We start from the raw sequence: 6,206 nt of genomic DNA, 5'->3' as shown, positions 1-6,206 counted from the left end.
GTACGGAAAGCTGAGAATAAGATAGACATTTCAAGCATGTGTCAAACTATTGTTTCGATATGATTCCACCTTACATAAACCAGAAAACTAATTTTATTTTCGAACTACAAGGCAAACATTACCTTCAGCTAGAAGAACGTTTCCTTTATGTTCTAAATCTTTTAACGCATTGTCGGTTTAAATCTGTCTATTTCATGAAGATATATCAGTTAAGAGCGCCGCCCTGGAACATACATAAACCATAAAACTAATGTTACTTTCGGTCTATAAGGAAAAAAATCAGCGACAAGAACGTTTCCATTTTGGTTTCAATTTTTTCAACGCATTGTCGGTTTAAATCCATCTATTTTATAAAGATATATCAGTTAAGAGCGCCGCCCTGGAACATACATATACCATAAAACTAATGTTACTTTCGAACTACAAGGAAAACATTACCTTCAACAATAAGAACGTGTCCTTTTTGCGCTAGATTTTTTTAGCGCATTGTTGGTTTAAATCTATTTCATGAAGATGTATCAGTTAAGGTGTCAGCGCGCCGCCCTGTACCGATGTGTACGCCCAGCACCTATTGTGTACCGCAGTAGCGACAGCTCTGGGACGGAGTTTTCCCGCCTGTGTTGTTCACAGAGAACTGATTACAGTCAAGCACGGAAATGATGAACTCTTCTTGCCGCTTTGGGCGGTGAAAAAAACTTAGACGGCACTTCGGAAAATATGCCTACTTCAAATGACCCGGAGCCATACAGGGAGGAAGTACTCAAAACTCGGGATTTGGACTAGACTCTTGTCTGCCTTATTATATATATATTGATGCTGTACTAATCTGAGCCATTTCTGTACCCCCGCAGGCACTGGTTCCTAGCACCCCGCCGTCTCCAAACGCACAGCGCGCGTCCCGTTATATTAAAATTTCCACGTCCTTTTCCCCTTAACGCATCTGCTAATATTGCAAACGGGAAAACTTTTAATTTGAATTCCTTGCCTGCGAGCGGGCCGTGGGTGGAAGCTCCCTGCCTAGCTGTAAATACATCAACTGCTACCCAAGTCGCCCAAATTGCTCGGGGATTGCCTGAATTACCGCCATTGTGCCTACTTCATGTTCATGCCGCCAGGCAGCCCACTCCAAGAGCGAAATATTATAGCGGCCGTAAAATAATAAATGTCCGTGCATGTCCATATCGAACGTAAAATACAGGCAGTGCTTAAGAGAAATCGTTACGACGCGGACATGAATTGTAACTACTTCTCTTGCAAGTGGGCCCATTAGGTGCCGAAATGATATGCCAATAGAGGCATATTGCAAGCAAAATGAATGGCATGTCAGGCTATGGCACGTTATTTAACATCCTAGCTGGACATAAGTGCCTGGAATGTGTACTTGTGGGGCTCCCGTGTCACCTCCCTATGCAGCGATACGCGGCGCTAATTTATCATGGCATTCAACACCGCCAATTGATATTGTTGTAGTTTGATGTGCCTTATTTGTACTGTGCGCTCCCAGGTGGCGGCTCTTTTTCCGCAATCACCGTCCTAATAATTCAATGTGGCGCTTCAGAATTCATCTTTGTCTGCCTGAGTGATGAGCTGTGATTCCCTTTCTGACAGCTGAGGTTTTACGAGTAGATCTCTTGTAAAGACGTTCTCGTTTATGGCTGTCGCGGCATCATATCTGCGCACATAGCTCCAGGCATGGTACTGGCAACGTTTTTCAAAAGCTTAATCATGAGCGCCATTTCCATACGCGAAATGCGCGTCCCCTCCATAAGTTTTTCTCCGCTGTGCTTCCAGCCGAGACACTCCTTAATCATTACCGAAGCAATAGGAAGAGGGGGGGGGGGGGGTGAAAAATTGCACAAACTGACCGAAAAAGTCTTCAACAGCGCTTGTAGAGTGGTGGTTGACATTGAACAAGTCAAATTTCAGGGAAAATTCCACAATCTATACATATCTGCCATTTGGGGATAAATTGTTGATATTATTCATTCAATCATTTAGTTTATTGCATTACGCTAGATACATGTAGTTTACCTCTTACAGCTAGGCCCTGGGCGAAATCAAACTTATTACTGATATTAGTACTAAACACGCCCTAGCTTCAAGCTACTATTATAAGTTCAAAGGTTATCATATGAAAAAAGAAATCATTTTTCATTTTACTTCTCCTGGACCTACAAATGTGAACTTTTTTCAAAAATGTTTTTCACAACTACATACTGGAAGAAAATAATAGTTGAAATTTTTTTTCAATTTTCATGGTCCTATCCATGTAATCTATTTACAAATAAGTATAGAAACACGATATTTGCATATTGTATAATCACATTACTAAAGAGATAAACTCTCCCCATTTTGTCTACCCTTGATTTCTTGATCAATTACTATCTTTAACTATGATATTTTTTTACGTTTCTGTAGAACAATGCAAAACAATCTATGTTACATATTACATAATGGGAAATCTAATTGAAATATTATTGATGTGAAAGTTTTTGTTTTCTTGTTTATTTTTTTAAAGTGTTTATTTTGTGACAACTTTTGCAAAATCTTTTGTTTCCAGATTCTTGTGTTTTGTTCGGATAGACATCATCAGAAATAGCTATTCAGAACTTAGACAAACCAAAGTTAGAGGGTCCTTCCGAAAAATAATTCTTATAAGGTAGCGAAACAAAACAAAAAACTTTAATTCTTATAAGGTAGCGAAACAAAAGAAAACTTTAAGTTAAGAATAACATTTCAATTCTTGAAGTTCGATGTAAAGGGATTATTGTGTATAGCCAATTGGGTATTCGAGAAATAAACGTATGTGGGTATCGCCGTTTCAGATGCAGATAGTCCAGGCCAGCTGAATAGTCTCTCTCTGCCCACCGGACATGGCTAGCTGTCCAGTCGCCGTTTGACCAATGCCACTCTCCCGTCTCTCGCCATGTACAAATAAGTCCTGAAGCGCAGTTTGACCCTCGGTGGCTCAACCGTTATTTCAGTGCCGCTGGTGAACATTCGATCCCTTTTCCACACGCCAAATCTGACCATGTATTACCCCAGCCGCTAGACCAGGGGCAGGGCTATATTGACCCGCGTCCAATCGAATTTCCTTAATCAAAAAAACCCTGTTGTAGAGGGTATTCTACTTCGTCTCTCTATTTCGTCTTGACTTTTTTTTACTGCGCCATTTTATCGCGTGTTTACTGGCGGAGCAGATTGTGTGAGCTCGGTGTGTATTCCCTCCCCTTCTCCTCTCTGTCTCTCCGGACATCAGTGCACGGCGCTCAACCTATTCCGAACGGAATGACATTGGACATTGGATCCGAGCGGCGCACGCAAACCAAATGGATTGCCAATATTCCCTCCCACTCGCTCCGCTATCTATCCTAATTGAAGCTAATTGGTATCTATCGATTTTTCCATAAAGCAGCAACCGAGATAAAAAGTACCAATAAGGGACATAAATTTGATCTGATTCCTTCTTTTATTACAATTCGCCGGCAATTAACCTATTATTTGTAATGTTTTTAGAGAGGGTAAATCCGACCGGGAACTTTCTCCCGTCGCTTGATGACACTCTGTCTAAGTGAGCTCTGTAACGGGGCTAAAAGAGCTTTATGTAAGAGATTATCTCATACGTTATTAGTTCACTATTAACTCCTCCATAAACATATTGGATATCCGGTACGGCGGGGATGGGGGGAGGCTGCACCAATTAGCTCCGCGGATCCGTGATCTTTCTTGCTGCTCAGATTTATGACGTGAATCCGCGGAGTCGAGATGAGGAAATGCCAAATTAACAGCCCTGTCAAGTACCTCGGGTGAAAACCTACTCGCGCAATGAAGCCAATATCGCGGCGTACTTAGCGTCTCCACGGCGCTCGGGATCGCCCCAGTACTTAGCGCCTATAATATTGGGGATATCGGGGAGAGAATGAGCCGAGTTATTCAATCCGAGTGGGAATTAACTGCAGGCTAATGAAGAGAAAATCAGGGAGCAGGAAAGGGCTCATCTTTGTACGCCTGTTCAGACGCTGTAGGGCTTTCAAGTCGAGCCTGCTTATTAAGCGCTAAGTGCCTGCCAGACATTTGGGAAGAGAGCTTTTGGAAGCCAATGCGATGGAACAAATCCTTTCACATACTCGCTTCATTTGCGCGGTAATACGGCCGCCAGCCCGGGGCTCCAGCCCACCAAGCGCGGACGGGGCCGGAATTTTCCCTTTTTAAATTTTTTTGTTATGCTTAAATCATATTAGGACCAGTAAAGATTGTGTGACGCCGAGAATATTAGCCAAACACCGCTTGGTCAGACAGGAGCGGAGATAGAGACGGTAGAAGCGTGATGGGGTGAAAATGAGCACACAATAACATTGTCCATTTTTATAGCGGTGTCGGATGGTGTATTGTTGTGGGCCGCTGACCCTCGCTACCCTCTCTATTATGCGGCTTGAGAGCAGACCGTGTACGGTACAAGTTACGGGAGATCTTTGGTTCAATCAGATCGGTTGACGGGTCCGCTGGGGTCTCCAACCGGTAAAACTGAGACGAGCACAGCTTTCCGGGCACGCTCGCCAAGCGGACATAGTCGCCAGTTTGTCACGCGATTCAGAAACTATCCACGCAACGCGCGTCACTCTAGAAATATTTACCACACAAAAACACACATCTTTGAACATAAAGATGAAAAAAGATCTTTGAAGCTTTAGAAATTGTATTGCCACCGCTCGACTGACCGTAGAAATGAAAAGGCGATCTAAACAAAGAAAAAATTCCTAACAATGAGTCCAATAGAGAGAACACATGTGGCCTAAAATGTATGATCAATGGTAACTTGACCCAGCAAAAATGAAAGTTCGTGCGAACAGAGACAACGTTGTCATTATCCCATTTTATTGCAGCTTGGATGGAGTCGATTTGATGGGTGCGTTTTAGTGTACCTAATGCAAAATACATTTTGCACATTAATTTTAACTGTATGCTTTGCTCTTCTTTGTATCTAGATTATCTATCTTTATCTGCGTTTATCTAAATCTATCCAGATACTTCTAGATATGATTACAGATTTCAAATCTTGCGTCTGAAATTATTACATTTTTCGACTCTTTTGAATACATATGACTATGATGTCATGTTGCCAGTATGTACAAGGTACGAGTAACATATAACTTTAGGGTGGGTTCACACGAGTGCGTACATAAGTCCGTATAAGTTGTTGCGTATTGACATTCCCTGGTTTTAGGTAAAGTTTGCGAGTAAGAAGTTTTATTTTACTTTGCAGCCTGGATGTCAAACCAATAAAACGATTTTCTGGGCCGCAAAAATATACATTCACTTATCATTGCATAGCTTGTTGAGAGAATACCATTTTTTTGCACAATTGTAAGATTTGATATATGTAAATGATTAGAAACAGGTTTAAAACTGCATCCATATGTCTACCACAACCGAAAGTCTTTATCATGACGCAGTCTAGATTTTTTGGCATGTCTCTTTCCGAGTCACACCAAAGACTTGGTAAAAATGCTGCTTTCTGTGCTTAGCACTTAGCATTCGGGGAAGTATTCTCCAAGCAGAGGTTAGGCTCGGTTTTTTTTTTACATTTTCTTATGCGTTTTTATCGGGCTTTCTATTCGCTTCCGTGAGACATCAACAAAACAGTACAAAATAGAGAGCCCGATAAAAACTCCTAAAAATGTCAAAAACAGCCGGAGCCTAACCTCTGCTTGGAGAGTATCGGGAAAGAGTATGGAAGTTGAACACACTCCATTGCCAGTGGACTAGCCCCTGCTGTAGTGATTGCAAAAAGTTGTGTGGCCCAGGGCTACTGAAATGGAGATGGGCGCCGCCCTATGCACCAGCTGGTGCGGAAGGACTTTTAACTGCTTCTTTTTAAACAATCTATAATTTGAATAGTACGTCGGTCTATCTAGTTCATACATATTTTTTTTAATTCTAAATACAAAACTATAACTGCTAGTCATGTATTTAAGCCTGCGAAACCCATTACTGTATTACCGTTGATAAACATCGTTAAAATCTTTTTTGTTGTTGTTTCGTTTTGTATCAATGTATGCACAGCTCTGGTCCTTCAAACTTTTTTCTTTCTTTCTCATTCAAGTACAGGACTTCACTCATTGGTGGTTGATTGCCTTCGAAACATGACGTCAGGGAAGGGGACTCCGTATGCCTCGTCCAGGTTTTCGCAACATTTAATATCACAA

Source organism: Branchiostoma floridae, chromosome 4 (assembly GCF_000003815.2).
Source record: "Branchiostoma floridae strain S238N-H82 chromosome 4, Bfl_VNyyK, whole genome shotgun sequence".
Classification (NCBI taxonomy): domain Eukaryota; kingdom Metazoa; phylum Chordata; class Leptocardii; order Amphioxiformes; family Branchiostomatidae; genus Branchiostoma; species Branchiostoma floridae.
The sequence above is the reverse complement of the archived record's forward strand: the minus strand, read 5'-3'. Positions refer to the sequence as shown.